Genomic DNA, 19,286 nt, shown 5'->3' with positions numbered 1-19,286 from the left:
GCCAAGTTTACATTCCGTGTAGTAGTGATATCTTATGATGTTTCTTTTTCTGTGTGACTTATTTCACTTAGAATCATCGTACCTGAATCCACTCATTATGCTGCTACGGGCCTGATGACATAGATTTCATTGCTGAGTGATATTGCATTGTACGTGAGTACCACAACTTCTTTATCCATTTTTTGCTTTCTGTGATATTGAACTTGTACCGTAAATGAGCTTCTTGTAAACAGAGCCCTCCCAAACTTTGGGGTGGCTGTGTCTTTTTGATTTAAATTTCCCTAAGCTATAGGACCATAAGTGGAAGTGCCCTAGGCTCTGTTGCTTTGTTTTTTTTATGTTTCAGGAAACACCTTACACTTCTCCAGTGTGGCTGTTGGCAATTTCCATCCCGCCCAGCAGCATAACAAGGCTCCCAGTTCTCCATGGCCTGTGCTGCCTTTCTGGATTTTACACTTTTTTCAGATGGCCCTTTTGACCGGGGAGCAGTGAGACTTCATTTTAGTGCAGATTTCCTTTGCAAGCTTGCTTGGTTGGCCAAAAAGTGCGTATGCGTTTTTTCCTGAATATATTCAGGAAAAAACGCATACGCCCTTTTTGGCCAAGTGCATCATTGTGGACGTTCTGCCTCTTTTCCTATGCTTTACATGCAATTCCAGTCTACCTTCCTGAAATCGGTTTTCTGCAATTTTGCCCCGCTTTCAAGTCCTCTTGGCAGCCTTACTTCAATATATTTTTGGACGATAGCTGTCATTTATGACTCTGCAGGTTTGTCAATCACAGTGCCCTTGAGCTCCTTTCTTCAACTCGCTTTCTTGTGAGCTGGCCGCAACACCGCAGGATTGCTTCAGGCCCTAGTGTTGTTGCGGCATGGCACGCTGAGCCTTTGGTTAATTCATCTTCCTGGTGGGAAATGAGAGTTAAATTTGCCCGTCCAGACACCTGCAGCTAGTCTCTCGTTGGTTCTCACTATTCCTGTTCATTTACCACAGAAATTTCAAACTGGGCCGAACAGGAGTTTAAACGCACTGACTCTCCAAGTGGGGAGAGTGTTAGTAAAGCATCTTTAATGTTGCACCCAGGTACCAGGGGACGAAAACTGAGACACATTTGAACACGTTTCCCGATCACACGGTGGATCATAATCTGGGTCCACATGCATGTTTTAGCTGAAGGAAGGATCCCTTAAACCTGGAGAGTTGAGACCCAGGGAATGGGTACCATGCAATATGACTTCAAAGGGTCTGCATTTGCTCACCGATCCTCACCAATCCTATCACTGCTGCGTTTATGCCGCTGTACACATGCTTGATTCTCTTTCGGAGACATATAAATCCATAGGTTTTAAGATTCTTACTAGTCAGGTATATTTTAGGCGTTTAATATGGGGTGTTGGGTCCACTTCGTTGAGCAAGGAGTAGCTCTTGTCTATTACATATTTGGCTTATGGAACGGTATCTGTGCTAACTTCCATCTCTGGTTTTATGCAGCACCTCAACTCACCTTTCCCCTTAAGCAAGCATAAGTTGGTTTTCTACATTTGAGACCCTGTTCTGTTTTGTAATTCAGTTCCTGTGTAGCCAAGTTTACATTCCGTGTAGTAGTGATATCTTATGATGTTTCTTTTTCTGTGTGACTTATTTCACTTAGAATCATCGTACCTGAATCCACTCATTATGCTGCTATGGGCCTGATGACATAGATTTCATTTTTGAGTGATATTGCATTGTACGTAAGTACCACAACTTCTTTATCCATTTTTCGCTTTCTGTGATATTGAACTTGTACTGTAAACGAGGTTCTTGTAAACAGAGCCGTCGCAAACTTTGGGGTGGCTGTGTCTTTTTGATTTTAATTTCCCTAAGCTATAGGACCATAAGTGGAAGTGCCCTAGGCTCTGTTGCTTTGTTTTTTAGATGTTTCAGGAAACACCATACACTTCTCCAGAGTGGCTGTTGGCAATTTACATCCCGCCCATCAGCATAAAAAGGTTTCCAGTTCTCCATGGCCTGTCCTGCCTTTCTGGATTTTACACTTTTTTCAGATGGCCCTTTTGACCGGGGTGCAGTGAGACTTCATTGTAGCGCAGATTTCCTTTGCAAGCTTGCTTGGTTGGCCAAAAAGGGCGTATGCGTTTTTTCCTGAATATATTCAGGAAAAAACGCATACGCCCTTTTTGGCCAAGTGCATCATTGTGGACGTTCTGCCTCTTTTCCTATGCTTTACATGCAATTCCTGTCTACCTCCTGAAATCGGTTTCCTGCATTTCTGCCCCGCTTTCAAGTCCTCTTGGCAGACTTACTTCAATATATTTTTGGACGATAGCTGTCATTTATAACTCTGCAGGTTTGTGAATGACAGTGCCCCTGAGCTCCTTTCTTCAACTCGCTTTCTTGTGAGCTGGCCACAACACCGCAGGATTGTTTCAGGCCCTAGTGTGGTTCCGGCATGGCACGCAGAGCCTTTGGTTAATTCCTCTTCCTGGTGGGAAATGAGAGTTAAATTTACCCGTACAGATACCTCCAACTAGTCTCTCATTGGTTCTCCCTATTCCTGTTCATTTTCCACAGAAATTGCAAACTGGGCCAAACAGCAGATTAAAGGCACTGACTCTCCAAGTGGGGAGAGTGTTAGTAAAGCGTCTGGAATGTTGCACCCGAGTACCAGGGCATGAAAACTGAGACACATTTGAACACGTTTCCCGATCACACGGTGGATCATAATCTGGGTTCCACATGCATGTTTTAGCTGAAGGAAAAATCCCTTAAACCTGGAGAGTTGAGACCCATGGAATGGGTACCATGCAATATGACTTCAAAGGGTCTGCATTTGCTCACCGAACCTCACCAATCCTATCACTGCTGCGTTTATGCCGCTGTACACACGCTTGATTCTCTTTCGGAGACATATAAATCCATAGGTTTTAAGATTCTTACTAGTCAGGTATATTCTTAGGCTTTTAATATGGGGTGTTGGGTCCACCTCTTTGAGCAAGGAGTAGCTCTTGTCTATTACATATTTGGCTTATGGAACGGTATCTGTGCTAATTTCAATCTCTGGTTTTATGCAGCACCCCAACTCACCTTTCCCCTTAAGCAAGCATAAGTTGGTTTTCTACATTTGAGACCCTGTTCTGTTTTGTAATTCAGTTCCTGTGTAGCCAAGTTTACATTCCGTGTAGTAGTGATATCTTATGATGTTTCTTTTTCTGTGTGACTTATTTCACTTAGAATCATCGTACCTGAATCCACTCATTATGCTGCTACGGGCCTGATGACATAGATTTCATTGCTGAGTGATATTGCATTGTACGTAAGTACCACAACGTGTTTATCCATTTTTCGCTTTCTGTGATATTGAACTTGTACCGTAAACGAGGTTCTTGTAAACAGAGCCGTCCGAAACTTTGGGGTAGCTGTGTCTTTTTGATTTTAATTTCCCTAAGCTATAGGACCATATGTGGAAGTGCCCTAGGCTCTGTTGCTTTGTTTTTTAGATGTTTCAGGAAACACCATACACTTCTCCAGAGTGGCTGTTGGCAATTTACATCCCGCCCAGCAGCATAACAAGGCTCCCAGTTCTCCATGGCCTGTCCTGCCTTTCAGGATTTTACACTTTTTTCCGATGGCCCTTTTGACTGGGGGCAGTGAGACTTCATTGTAGTGCCGATTTCCTTTGCAAGCTTGCTTGGTTGGCCAAAAAGGGCGTATGCGTTTTTTCCTGAATATATTCAGGAGAAAACGCATACGCACTTTTTGGCCAAGTGCATCATTGTGGACCTTCTGCCTCTTTTCCTATGCTTTACATGCAATTCCAGTCTACCTCCTGAAATCGGTTTCCTGCAATTCTGCCCCGCTGACAAGTCCTCTTGGCAGCCTTACTTCAATATATTTTTGGACGATAGCTGTCATTTATAACTCTGCAGGTTTGTGAATGAGAGTGCCCCTGAGCTCCTTTCTTCAACTCGCTTTCTTGTGAGCTGGCCGCAACACCGCTGAATTGCTTCAGGCCGTAGAGTGGTTCCGGCATGGGACGCTGAGCCTTTGGTTAATTCCTCTTCCTGGTGGGAAATGAGAGTTAAATTTGCCCGTCCAGACACCTCCAGCTAGTCTCTCATTTGTTCTCCCTATTCTTGTTCATTTTCCGCAGAAATTTAAAACTGGGCCAAACAGGAGGTTAAAGGCAGTGACTCTCCAAGTGGGGAGAGTGTTAGTAAAGCATCTGGAATGTTGCACCTGAGTACCAGGGGACGAAAACTGAGACACATTTGAACACGTTTCCCGATCACATGGTGGATCATACTCTGGGTTCCACATGTATGTTTTAGCTGAAGGAAGAATCCCTTAAACCTGGAGAGTTGAGACCCATGGAATGGGTACCATGCAATATGACTTCAAAGGGTCTGCATTTGCTCAGCGATCCTCAACAATGCTATCACTGCTGCGTTTATGCCGCTGTACACACGCTTGATTCGCTTTCGGAGACATATAAATCCATAGGTTTTAAGATTCTTACTAGTCAGGTATATTCTTAGGCGTTTAATATGGGGTGTTGAGTCCACTTCGTTGAGCAAAGAGTAGCTCTTGTCTATTACATATTTGGCTTATGGAACGGTATCTGTGCTAATTTCAATCTCTGGTTTTATGCAGCACCCCAACTCACCTTTCCCCTTAAGCAAGCATAAGTTGGTTTTCTACATTTGAGACCCTGTTCTGTTTTGTAATTCAGTTCCTTTGTAGCCAAGTTTACATTTCGTGTAGTAGTGATATCTTATGATGTTTCTTTTTCTGTGTGACTTATTTCACTTAGAATCATCGTACCTGAATCCACTCATTATGCTGCTACGGGCCTGATGACATAGATTTTATTGCTGAGTGATATTGCATTGTACATAAGTAGCAGAACTTCTTTATCCATTTTTCGCTTTCTGTGATATTGAACGTGTACCGTAAACGAGGTTCTTGTAAACAGAGCCGTCCCAAACTTTGGGGTGGCTGTGTCTTTTTGATTTTAATTTCCCTAAGCTATAGGACCATAAGTGGAAGTGCCCTAGGCTCTGTTGTTTTGTTTTTTAGATGTTTCAGGAAACACCATACACTTCTCCAGAGTGGCTGTTGGCAATTTACATCCCGCCCATCAGCATAACAAGGCTCCCAGTTCTCCATGGCCTGTCCTGCCTTTCTGGATTTTACACTTTTTTCAGATGGCCCTTTTGACCGGGGGGCAGTGAGACTTCATTGTAGTGCAGATTTCCTTTGCAGGCTTGCTTGGTTGGCCAAAAAGGGCGTGTGCGTTTTTTCCTGAATATATTCAGGAAAAAACGCATAAGCGCTTTTTGGCCAAGTGCATCATTGTGGACGTTCTGCCTTTTTTCCTATGCTTTACATGCAATTCCAGTCTACCTCCTGAAATCGGTTTCCTGCAATTCTGCCCTGCTTTCAAGTCCTCTTGGCAGCCTTACTGCAGTATATTTTTGGACGATAGTTGTCATTTATAACTCTGCAGGTTTGTGAATGACAGTCCCCCTGAGCTCCTTTGTTCAACTCGCTTTCTTGTGAGCTGGCCGCAACACCGCAGGATTGCTTCAGGCCCTAGTGTGGTTCCGGCATGGCATGCTGAGCCTTTGGTTAATTCCTCTTCCTCGTGGGAAATGAGAGTTAAATTTGCCCGTCCAGACACCTCCAGCTAGTCTCCCATTGGTTCTCCCTATTCCTGTTCATTTTCCGCAGAAATTGCAAACTGGGCCACACAGGAGGTTAAAGGCACTGACTCTCCAAGTGGGGAGAGGGTTAGTAAAGTGTCTGGAATGTTGCACCCGAGTACCAGGGGACGAAAACTGAGACACATTTGAACACGTTTCCCGATCACACGGTGGATCATACTCTGGGTTCCACATGCATGTTTTAGCTGAAGGAAGAATCCCTTAAACCTGGAGAGTTGAGACCCATGGAATGGGTACCATGCAATATGACTTCAAAGGGTCTGCATTTGCTCACCGATCCTCACCAATCCTATCACTGCTGCCTTTATGCCGCTGTACACACGCTTGATTCTCTTTCGGAGACATATAAATCCATAGGTTTTCAGATTCTTACTAGTCAGGTATATTCTTAGGCGTTTAATATGGGGTGTTGAGTCCACTTCATTGAGCAAGGAGTAGCTCTTGTCTATTACATATTTGGCTTATGGAACCGTATCTGTGCTAATTTCAATCTCTGGTTTTATGCAGCACCCCAACTCACCTTTCCCCTTAAGCAAGCATAAGTTGGTTTTCTACATTTGAGACCCTGTTCTGTTTTGTAATTCAGTTCCTGTGTAGCCAAGTTTACATTCCATGTAGTAGTGATATCTTATGATGTTTCCTTTTCTGTGTGACTTATTTCACTTAGAATCATCGTACCTGAATCCAATCATTATGTTGCTACGGGCCTGATGACATAGATTTCATTGCTGAGTGATATTGCATTGTACGTAAGTACCACAACATCTTTATCCATTTTTCGCTTTCTGTGATATTGAACTTGTACCGTAAACGAGGTTCTTGTAAACAGAGCCGTCCCAAACTTTGGGGTGGCTGTGTCTTTTTGATTTTAATTTCCGTAAGCTATAGGACCATAAGTGGAAGTGCCCTAGGCTCTGTTGCTTTGTTTTTTAGATGTTTCAGGAAACACCATACACTTCTCCAGAGTGGCTGTTGGCAATTTACATCCCGCCCAGCAGCATAACAAGGCTCCCAGTTCTCCATGGCCTGTCCTGCCTTTGTGAATTTTACACTTGTTTCAGATGGCCCTTTTGACCAGGGGGCAGTGAGACTTCATTGTAGTGCAGATTTCCTTTGCAAGCTTGCTTGGTTGGCCAAAAAGGGCGTATGCGTTTTTTCCTGAATATATTCAGGAAAAAACGCATACGCCCTTTTTGGCCAAGTGCATCATTGTCTACGTTCTGAGTCTGTACATGTTTTCAATGCAATTCCAGTCTACCTCCTGAAATCGGTTTCCTGCAATTCTTGCCGACTTTCATGTCCTCTTGGCAGCCTTACTTCAATATATTTTTGGACGATAGCTGTCATTTATAACTCTGCAGGTTTGTGAATGACAGTGCCCCTGAGCTCCTTTCTTCAACTCGCTTTCTTGTGAGCTGGCCGCAACACCGCAAGATTTCTTCAGGCCCTGGTGTGGTTCTGGCATGGCACGCTGAGGCTTTGGTTAATTCCTCTTCCTGGTGGGAAATGAGAGTTAAATTTGCCTGTCCAGACACCTCCAGCTAGTCCCTCATTGGTTCTCCCTATTCCTGTTCATCTTATGCAGAAATTGCTAACTGGGCCAAACAGGAGGTTAAAGGCACTGACTCTCCAAGTGGGGAGAGTGTTAGTAAAGCGTCTGGAATGTTGCACCCGAGTACCAGGGGACGAAAACTGAGACACATTTGAACACGTTTCCCGATCACACGGTGGATCATATTCTGGGTTCCACGTGCATGTTTTAGCTGAAGGAAGAATCCCTTAAACCTAGAGAGTTGAGACCCATGGAATGGGTACCATGCAATATGACTTCAAAGGGTCTGCATTTGCTCACCGAACCTCAACAATCCTATCACTGCTGCGTTTATGCCGCTGTACACACGCTTGATTCTCTTTTGGAGACATATAAATCCGTAGGTTTTAAGATTCTTACTAGTCAGGTATATTCTTAGGCGTTTAATATGGGGTGTTGAGTCCACTTCGTTGAGCAAGGAGTAGCTCTTGTCTATTACATATTTGGCTTATGGAACGGTATCTGTGCTAATTTCAATCTCTGGTTTTATGCAGCACCCCAACTCACCTTTCCCCTTAAGCAAGCATAAGTTGGTTTTCTACATTTGAGACACTGTTCTGTTTTTAAATTCAGTTCCTGTGTAGCCAAGTTTACATTCCGTGTAGTAGTGATATCTTATGATGTTTCTTTTTCTGTGTGACTTATTTCACTTAGAATCATCGTACCTGAATCCACTCATTATGCTGCTACGGGCCTGATGACATAGATTTCATTGCTGAGTGATATTGCATTGTACGTAAGTACCACAACTTCTTTATCCATTTTTCGCTTTCTGTGATATTGAACTTGTACTGTAAATGAGGTTCTTGTAAACAGAGCCGTCCCAAACTTTGGGGTGGCTGTGTCTTTTTGATTTTAATTTCCCTAATCTATAGGACCATAAGTGGAAGTGCCCTAGGCTCTGTTGCTTTGTTTTCTAGATGTTTCAGGAAATACCATACACTTCTCCAGAATGGCTGTTGGCAATTTATATCCCGCCCAGCAGCATAACAAGGCTCCCAGTTCTCCATGGCCTGTCCTGCCTTTCTGGATTTTACACTTTTTTCAGATGGCCCTTTTGACCGGGGGGCAGTGAGACTTCATTGTAGTGCAGATTTCCTTTGCAGGCTTGCTTGGTTGGCCAAAAAGGGCGTGTGCGTTTTTTCCTGAATATATTCAGGAAAAAACGCATAAGCGCTTTTTGGCCAAGTGCATCATTGTGGACGTTCTGCCTTTTTTCCTATGCTTTACATGCAATTCCAGTCTACCTCCTGAAATCGGTTTCCTGCAATTCTGCCCTGCTTTCAAGTCCTCTTGGCAGCCTTACTTCAGTATATTTTTGGACGATAGCTGTCATTTATAAATCTGCAGGTTTGTGAATGACAGTCCCCCTGAGCTCCTTTGTTCAACTCGCTTTCTTGTGAGCTGGCCGCAACACCGCAGGATTGCTTCAGGCCCTAGCGTCGTTCCGGCATGGCATGCTGAGCCTTTGGTTAATTCCTCTTCCTCGTGGGAAATGAGAGTTAAATTTGCCCGTCCAGACACCTCCAGCTAGTCTCCCATTGGTTCTCCCTATTCCTGTTCATTTTCCGCAGAAATTGCAAACTGGGCCACACAGGAGGTTAAAGGCACTGACTCTCCAAGTGGGGAGAGGGTTAGTAAAGTGTCTGGAATGTTGCACCCGAGTACCAGGGGACGAAAACTGAGACACATTTGAACACGTTTCCCGATCACACGGTGGATCATACTCTGGGTTCCACATGCATGTTTTAGCTGAAGGAAGAATCCCTTAAACCTGGAGAGTTGAGACCCATGGAATGGGTACCATGCAATATGACTTCAAAGGGTCTGCATTTGCTCACCGATCCTCACCAATCCTATCACTGCTGCCTTTATGCCGCTGTACACACGCTTGATTCTCTTTCGGAGACATATAAATCCATAGGTTTTCAGATTCTTACTAGTCAGGTATATTCTTAGGCGTTTAATATGGGGTGTTGAGTCCACTTCATTGAGCAAGGAGTAGCTCTTGTCTATTACATATTTGGCTTATGGAACCGTATCTGTGCTAATTTCAATCTCTGGTTTTATGCAGCACCCCAACTCACCTTTCCCCTTAAGCAAGCATAAGTTGGTTTTCTACATTTGAGACCCTGTTCTGTTTTGTAATTCAGTTCCTGTGTAGCCAAGTTTACATTCCATGTAGTAGTGATATCTTATGATGTTTCCTTTTCTGTGTGACTTATTTCACTTAGAATCATCGTACCTGAATCCAATCATTATGTTGCTACGGGCCTGATGACATAGATTTCATTGCTGAGTGATATTGCATTGTACGTAAGTACCACAACATCTTTATCCATTTTTCGCTTTCTGTGATATTGAACTTGTACCGTAAACGAGGTTCTTGTAAACAGAGCCGTCCCAAACTTTGGGGTGGCTGTGTCTTTTTGATTTTAATTTCCGTAAGCTATAGGACCATAAGTGGAAGTGCCCTAGGCTCTGTTGCTTTGTTTTTTAGATGTTTCAGGAAACACCATACACTTCTCCAGAGTGGCTGTTGGCAATTTACATCCCGCCCAGCAGCATAACAAGGCTCCCAGTTCTCCATGGCCTGTCCTGCCTTTCTGAATTTTACACTTGTTTCAGATGGCCCTTTTGACCAGGGGGCAGTGAGACTTCATTGTAGTGCAGATTTCCTTTGCAAGCTTGCTTGGTTGGCCAAAAAGGGCGTATGCGTTTTTTCCTGAATATATTCAGGAAAAAACGCATACGCCCTTTTTGGCCAAGTGCATCATTGTCTACGTTCTGAGTCTGTACATGTTTTCAATGCAATTCCAGTCTACCTCCTGAAATCGGTTTCCTGCAATTCTTGCCGACTTTCATGTCCTCTTGGCAGCCTTACTTCAATATATTTTTGGACGATAGCTGTCATTTATAACTCTGCAGGTTTGTGAATGACAGTGCCCCTGAGCTCCTTTCTTCAACTCGCTTTCTTGTGAGCTGGCCGCAACACCGCAAGATTTCTTCAGGCCCTGGTGTGGTTCTGGCATGGCACGCTGAGGCTTTGGTTAATTCCTCTTCCTGGTGGGAAATGAGAGTTAAATTTGCCCGTCCAGACACCTCCAGCTAGTCTCTCATTGGTTCTCCCTATTCCTGTTCATCTTATGCAGAAATTGCTAACTGGGCCAAACAGGAGGTTAAAGGCACTGACTCTCCAAGTGGGGAGAGTGTTAGTAAAGCGTCTGGAATGTTGCACCCGAGTACCAGGGGACGAAAACTGAGACACATTTGAACACGTTTCCCGATCACACGGTGGATCATATTCTGGGTTCCACGTGCATGTTTTAGCTGAAGGAAGAATCCCTTAAACCTAGAGAGTTGAGACCCATGGAATGGGTACCATGCAATATGACTTCAAAGGGTCTGCATTTGCTCACCGAGCCACAACAATCCTATCACTGCTGCGTTTATGCCGCTGTACACACGCTTGATTCTCTTTTGGAGACATATAAATCCGTAGGTTTTAAGATTCTTACTAGTCAGGTATATTCTTAGGCGTTTAATATGGGGTGTTGAGTCCACTTCGTTGAGCAAGGAGTAGCTCTTGTCTATTACATATTTGGCTTATGGAACGGTATCTGTGCTAATTTCAATCTCTGGTTTTATGCAGCACCCCAACTCACCTTTCCCCTTAAGCAAGCATAAGTTGGTTTTCTACATTTGAGACACTGTTCTGTTTTTAAATTCAGTTCCTGTGTAGCCAAGTTTACATTCCGTGTAGTAGTGATATCTTATGATGTTTCTTTTTCTGTGTGACTTATTTCACTTAGAATCATCGTACCTGAATCCACTCATTATGCTGCTACGGGCCTGATGACATAGATTTCATTGCTGAGTGATATTGCATTGTACGTAAGTACCACAACTTCTTTATCCATTTTTCGCTTTCTGTGATATTGAACTTGTACTGTAAATGAGGTTCTTGTAAACAGAGCCGTCCCAAACTTTGGGGTGGCTGTGTCTTTTTGATTTTAATTTCCCTAATCTATAGGACCATAAGTGGAAGTGCCCTAGGCTCTGTTGCTTTGTTTTCTAGATGTTTCAGGAAATACCATACACTTCTCCAGAATGGCTGTTGGCAATTTATATCCCGCCCAGCAGCATAACAAGGCTCCCAGTTCTCCATGGCCTGTCCTGCCTTTCTGGATTTTACACTTTTTTCAGATGGCCCTTTTGACCGGGGGGCAGTGAGACTTCATTGTAGTGCAGATTTCCTTTGCAGGCTTGCTTGGTTGGCCAAAAAGGGCGTGTGCGTTTTTTCCTGAATATATTCAGGAAAAAACGCATAAGCGCTTTTTGGCCAAGTGCATCATTGTGGACGTTCTGCCTTTTTTCCTATGCTTTACATGCAATTCCAGTCTACCTCCTGAAATCGGTTTCCTGCAATTCTGCCCTGCTTTCAAGTCCTCTTGGCAGCCTTACTTCAGTATATTTTTGGACGATAGCTGTCATTTATAAATCTGCAGGTTTGTGAATGACAGTCCCCCTGAGCTCCTTTGTTCAACTCGCTTTCTTGTGAGCTGGCCGCAACACCGCAGGATTGCTTCAGGCCCTAGTGTGGTTCCGGCATGGCATGCTGAGCCTTTGGTTAATTCCTCTTCCTCGTGGGAAATGAGAGTTAAATTTGCCCGTCCAGACACCTCCAGCAAGTCTCCCATTGGTTCTCCCTATTCCTGTTCATCTTACGCAGAAATTGCAAACTGGGTCAAACAGGAGGTTAAAGGCACTGACTCTCCAAGTGGGGAGAGTGTTAGTAAAGCGTCTGGAATGTTACACCCGAGTACCAGGGGACGAAAACTGAGACACATTTGAACACGTTTCCCGATCACACGGTGGATCATACTCTGGGTTCCACATGCATGTTTTAGCTGAAGGAACAATCCCTTAAACCTGGAGAGTTGAGACCCATGGAATGGGGACCATGCAATATGACTTCAAAGGGTCTGCATTTGCTCACCGAACCTCACCAATCCTATCACTGCTGCGTTTATGCCGCTGTACACACGCTTGATTCTCTTTTGGAGACATACAAATCCATAGGTTTTAAGGTTCTTACTAGTCAGGTATATTCTTAGGCGTTTAATATGGGGTGTTGGGTCCACTTCGTTCAGCAAGGAGTACCCATTGTCCATTACATATTTGGGTTATGGAACGGTATCTGTGCTAATTTCAATCTCTGGTTTTATGCAGCACCCCAACTCACCTTTCCCCTTAAGCAAGCATAAGTTGTTTTTCTACATATGACACCCTGTTCTGTTTTGTAATTCAGTTCCTGTGTAGCCAAGTTTACATTCCGTGTAGTAGTGATATCTTATGATGTTTCTTTTTCTGTGTGACTTATTTCACTTAGAATCATCGTACCTGAATCCACTCGTTATGCTGCTACGGGCCTGATGACATAGATTTCATTGCTGAGTGATATTGCATTGGACGTAAGTACCACAACTTCTTTATCCATTTTTCGCTTTCTGTGATATTAAACTTGTACCGTAAACGAGGTTCTTGTAAACAGAGCCGTCCCAAACTTTGGGGTGGCTGTGTCTTTTTGATTTTAATTTCCCTAAGCTATAGGACCATAAGTGGAAGTGCCCTAGGCTCTGTTGCTTTGTTTTTTAGATGTTTCAGGAAACACCATACACTTCTCCAGAGTGGCTGTTGGCAATTTACATCCCGCCCATCAGCATAACAAGGCTCCCAGTTCTCCATGGCCTGTCCTGCCTTTCTGGATTTTACACTTTTTTCAGATGGCCCTTTTGACCTGTGGGCAGTGAGACTTCATTGTAGTGCAGATTTCCTTTGCAAGCTTGCTTGGTTGGCCAAAACGGGCGTATGCGTTTTTTCCTGAATATATTCAGGAAAAAACGCATACGCCCGTTTTGGCCAAGTGCATCATTGTGGACGTTCTGCCTCTTTTCCTCTGCTTTACATGCAATTCCAGTCTACCTCCTGAAATCGGTTTCCTGCAATTCTGCCCCGCTTTCAAGTCCTCTTGGCAGCCTTACTTCAATATATTTTTGGACGATAGCTGTCATTTATAACTCTGCAGGTTTGTTAATCACAGTGCCCCTGAGCTCCTTTCTTCAACTCGCTTTCTTGTGAGCTGGCCGCAACACGGCAGGATTGCTTCAGGCCCTAGTGTGGTTCCGGCATGGCACGCTGAGCCTTTGGTTAATTCCTCTTCCTGGTGGGAAATGAGAGTTAAATTTGCCCGTCCAGACACCTCCAGCTAGTCTCCCATTGGTTCTCCCTATTCCTGTTCATCTTACGCAGAAATTGCAAACTGGGTCAAACAGGAGGTTAAAGGCACTGACTCTCCAAGTGGGGAGAGTGTTAGTAAAGCGTCTGGAATGTTGCACCCGAGTACCAGGGGACGAAAACTGAGACACATTTGAACACGTTTCCCGATCACACGGTGGATCATACTCTGGGTTCCACATGCATGTTTTAGCTGAAGGAAGAATCCCTTAAACCTAGAGAGTTGAGACCCATGGAATGGGTACCATGCAATATGACTTCAAAGGGTCTGCATTTGCTCACCGAACCTCACCAATCCTATCACTGCTGCCTTTATGCCGCTGTACAGACGCTTGATTCTCTTTCGGAGACATATAAATCCATAGGTTTTCAGATTCTTACTAGTCAGGTATATTCTTAGGCGTTTAATATGGGGTGTTGAGTCCACTTCATTGAGCAAGGAGTAGCTCTTGTCTATTACATATTTGGCTTATGGAACGGTATCTGTGCTAATTTCCGTCTCTTGTTTTATGCAGCACCCCAACTCACCTTTCCCCTTAAGCAAGCATAAGTTGGTTTTCTACATTTGAGACCCTGTTCTGTTTTGTAATTCAGTTCCTGTGTAGCCAAGTTTAAATTCCGTGTAGTAGTGATATCTTATGATGTTTCTTTTTCTGTGTGACTTATTTCACTTAGAATCATCGTACCTGAATCCACTCATTATGCTGCTACGGGCCTGATGACATAGATTTCACTGCTGAGTGATATTGCATTGTAGGTAAGTACCACAACTTCTTTATCCATTTTTCGCTTTCTGTGATATTGAACTTGTAACGTAAACGAGGTTCTTTAAACAGAGCCGTTCCATACTTTTGGGTGGCTGTGTCTTTTTGATTTTAATTTCCCTAAGCTATAGGACCATAAGTGGAAGTGCCCTATGCTCTGTTGCTTTGTTTTCTAGATGTTTCAGGAAACACCATACACTTCTCCAAAAGTGGCTGTTGGCAATTTACATCCCGCCCATCAGCATAACAAGGCTCTCAGTTCTCCATGGCCTGTCCTGCCTTTCTGGATTTTACACTTGTTTCAGATGGCCCTTTTGACCGGGGGGCAGTGAGACTTCATTGTAGTGCAGATTTCCTTTGCAGGCTTGCTTGGTTGGCCAAAAAGGGCGTGTGCATTTTTTCCTGAATATATTCAGGAAAAAACGCATACGCCCTTTTTGGCCAAGTGCATCATTGTGGACGTTCTGCCTCTTTTCCTATGCTTTACATGCAATTCCAGTCTACCTCCTGAAATCGGTTTCCTGCAATTCTGCCCCGCTTTAAAGTCCTCTTGGCAGCCTTACTTCAATATATTTTTGGACGATAGCATCATTTATAACTCTGCAGGTTTGTTAATTACAGTGCCCCTGAGCTCCTTCCTTCAACTCGCTTTCTTGTGAGCTGGCGGCAACACCGCAGGATTGCTTCAGGCCCTAGTGTGGTTCCGGCATGGCACCCTGAGCCTTTGGTTAATTCCTCTTCCTGGTGGGAAATGAGAGTTAAATTTGCCCGTCCAGACACCTCCAGCTAGTCTCTCATTGGTTCTCCCTATTCCTGTTCATCTTCCGCAGAAATTGCAAACTGGGCCAAACAGGAGGTTAAAGGCACTGACTCTCCAAGTGGGGAGAGTGTTAGTAAAGCGTTTGGAATGTTGCACCCGAGTACCAGGGGACGAAAACTGAGACACATTTGAACACGTTTCCCGATCACACGGTAGATCATACTCTGGGTTCTACATGCATGTTTTAGCTGAAGGAAGAATCCCTTAAACCTGGAGAGTTGAGACCCATGGAATGGGTACCATGCAATATGACTTCAAAGGGTCTGCATTTGCTCACCGAACCTCACCAATCGTATCAGTGCTGCGTTAATGCCGCTGTACACACGCTTGATTCTCTTTCGGAGACATATAAATCCATAGGTTTCAAGATTTTTACTAGTCAGGTATATTCTTAGGCGTTTAATATGGGGTGTTGAGTCCACTTCCTTGAGCAAGGAGTAGCTCTTGTCTATTACATATTGGCTTATGGAACGGTATCTGTGCTAATTTCAATCTCTGGTTTTATGCAGCACCCCAACTCACCTTTCCCCTTAAGCAAGCATAAGTTGGTTTTCTACATTTGAGACCCTGTTCTGTTTTGTAATTCAGTTCCTGTGTAGCCAAGTTTACATTCCGTGTAGTAGTGATATCTTATGATGTTTCTTTTTCTGTGTGACATATTTCACTTAGAATCATCGTACCTGAATCCACTCATTATGCTGCTACGGGCCTGATGACATAGATTTCATTGCTGAGTGATATTGCATTGTACGTAAGTACCACAACTTCTTTATCCATTTTTCGCTTTCTGTGATATTGAACTTGTACCGTAAATGAGGTTCTTGTAAACAGAGCCGTCCCAAACTTTGGGGTGGCTGTGTCTTTTTCATTTTAATTTCCCTAATCTATAGGACCATAAGTGGAAGTGCCCTAGGCTCTGTTGCTTTGTTTTTTAGATGTTTCAGGAAACACCTTACACTTCTCCAGAGTGGCTGTTGGCAGTTTACATCCCGCCCATCAGCATAACAAGGCTCCCAGTTCTCCATGGCCTGTCCTGCCTTTCTGGATTTTACACTTTTTTCAGATGGCCCTTTTGACCGGGGGGCAGTGAGACTTCATTGTAGTGCAGATTTCCTTTGCAAGCTTGCTTGGTTGGCCAAAAAGGGCGTATGCGTTTTTTCCTGAATATATTCAGGGAAAAACGCATACGCCCTTTTTGGCCAAGTGCATCATTGTGGACGTTCTGCCTCTTTTCCTATGCTTTACATGCAATTCCAGTCTACCTCCTGAAATCGGTTTCCTGCAATTCTGCCCCGCTTTCAAGTCCTCTTGGCAGCCTTACTTCAATATATTTTTGGACGATAGCTGTCATTTATAACTCTGCAGGTTTGTGAATGACAGTGTCCCTGAGCTCCTTTCTTCAACTCGCTTTCTTGTGAGCTGGCCGCAACACCACAGGATTGCTTCAGGCCCTAGTGTGGTTCCAGCATGGCACACAGAGCCTTTGCTTAATTCCTCTTCCTGGTGGGAAATGAGAGTTAAATTTGCCAGTCCAGACACCTCCAGCTAGTCTCTCATTGGTTCTCCCTATTCCTGTTCATCTTCCGCAGAAATTACAAACTGGGCCAAACAGGAGGTTAAAGGCACTGACTCTCCAAGTGGGGAGAGTGTTAGTAAAGCGTCTGGAATGTTGCACCGGAGTACCAGGGGACGAAAACTGAGACACATTTGAACACGTTTCCCGATCACACGGTGGATCATACTCTGGGTTCCACATGCATGTTTTAGCTGAAGTAAGAATCCCTTAAACCTGGAGAGTTGAGACCCATGGAATGGGTACCATGCAATATGACTTCAAAGGGTCTGCATTTGCTCACCGAACCTCACCAATCCTATCACTGCTGCGTTTATGCTGCTGTACACACGCTTGATTCTCTTTCAGAGACATATAAATCCATAGGTTTTAAGATTCTTACTAGTCAGGTATATTCCTAGGCTTTTAATATGGGGTGTTGAGTCCACTTCGCTGAGCAAGGAGTAGCTCTTGTCTATTACATATTTGGCTTATGGAACGGTATCTGTGCTAATTTCAATCTCTGGTTTTATGCAGCTCCCCAACTCACCTTTCCCCTTAAGCAAGCATAAGTTGGTTTTCTACATTTGAGACCCTGTTCTGTTTTGTAATTCAGTTCCTGTGTAGCCAAGTTTACATTCCGTGTAGTAGTGATATCTTATGAAGTTTCTTTTTCTGTGTGACTTATTTCACTTAGAATCATCGTACCTGAATCCACTCATTATGCTGCTACGGGCCTGATGACATAGATTTCATTGCTCAGTGATATTGCATTGTACGTAAGTACCACAAAGTCTTTATCCATTTTTCGCTTTCTGTGATATTGAACTTGTACCATAAACGAGGTTCTTGTAAACAGAGCCATCCCAAATTTTGGGGTGGCTGTGTCTTTTTTATTTTAATTTCCCTAAGCTATAGGACCATAAGTGGAAGTGCCCTAGGCTCTGTTGCTTTGTTTTTTAGATGTTTCGGGAAACACCATACACTTCTCCAGAGTGGCTGTTGGCAATTTAAATCCCGCCCATCAGCATAACAAGGCTCCCAGTTCTCCATGGCCTGTCCTGCCTTTCTGGATTGTACACTTTTTTCAGATGGCCCTTTTGACCGAGGGGCAGTGAGACTTTATTGTAGTGCAGATTTCCTTTGCAAGCTTGCTTGGTTGGCCAAAAAGGGCGTATGCGTTTTTTCCTGAATATAGTCAGGAAAAAACGCATACGCCATTTTTGGCCAAGTGCATCATTGTGGACGTTCTGCCTCTTTTCCTATGCTTTACATGCAATTCCAGTCTACCTCCTGAAATCGGATTCCTGCAATTCTGCCCCGCTTTCAAGTCCTCTTGGCAGCCTTACTTCAATATATTTTTGGACGATAGCTGTCATTTATAACTCTGCAGGTTTGTGAATCACAGTGCCCTTGAGCTCCTTTCTTCAACTCGCTTTCTTGTGATCTGGCCGCAACACAGCAGGATTGCTTCAGGCCCTAGAGTGGTTCCGGCATGGCACGCTGAGCCTTAGGTTAATTCCTCTTCCTGGTGGGAAATGAGAGTTAAATTTGCCCGTCCAGACACCTCCAGCTAGTCTCTCATTGGTTCTCCCTATTCCTGTTCATCTTCCGCAGAAATTGCAAACTGGGCCAAACAGGAGGTTAAAGGCACTGACTCTCCATGTGGGGAGAGTGATAGTAAAGCGTCTGGAATGTTGCACCCGAGTACCAGGGGACGAAAACTGAGACACATTTGAACACGTTTCCCGATCACACGGTGGATCATACTCTGGGTTCCACATGCATGTTTTAGCTGAAGGAAGAATCCCTTAAACCTGGAGAGTTGAGACCCATGGAATGGGTACCATGCAATATGACTTCAAAGGGTCTGCATTTTCTCACCGAACCTCACCAATGTTATCACTGCTGCGTTTATGCCGCTGTACACACGTTTGATTCTCTTTCGGAGACATATAAATCCATAGGTTTTAAGATTCTTACTAGTCAGGTATATTCTTAGGCGTTTAATATGGGATGTTGAGTCCACTTCGTTGAGCAAGGAGTAGTTCTTGTCTATTACATATTTGGCTTATGGAACGGTATCTGTGCTAATTTCAATCTCTGGTTTTATGCAGCACCCCAACTCACCTTTCCCCTTAAGCAAGCATAAGTTGGTTTTCTACATTTGAGACCCTGTTCTGTTTTGTAATTCAGTTCCTGTGTAGCCAAGTTTACATTCCGTGTAGTAGTGATATCTTATGATGTTTCTTTTTCTGTGTGAGTTATTTCACTTAGAATCATCGTACCTGAATCCACTCATTACGCTGCTATGGGACTGATGACATAGATTTCATTGCTGAGTGATATTGCATTGTACGTAAATACCACAACTTCTTTATCCATTTTTCGCTTTCTGTGATATTGAACTTGTACAGTAAATGAGGTTCTTCTAAACAGAGCCGTCCCAAACTTTGGGGTGGCTGTGTCCTTTTGATTTTAATTTCCCTAAGCTATAGGACCATAAGTGGAAGTGCCCTAGGCTCTGTTGCTTTGTTTTT

The sequence above is a fragment of the Orcinus orca genome, chromosome 2 (genome assembly GCF_937001465.1).
Source record: "Orcinus orca chromosome 2, mOrcOrc1.1, whole genome shotgun sequence".
Classification (NCBI taxonomy): Eukaryota; Metazoa; Chordata; class Mammalia; order Artiodactyla; family Delphinidae; genus Orcinus; species Orcinus orca.
This window is presented reverse-complemented; position numbering follows the sequence as displayed.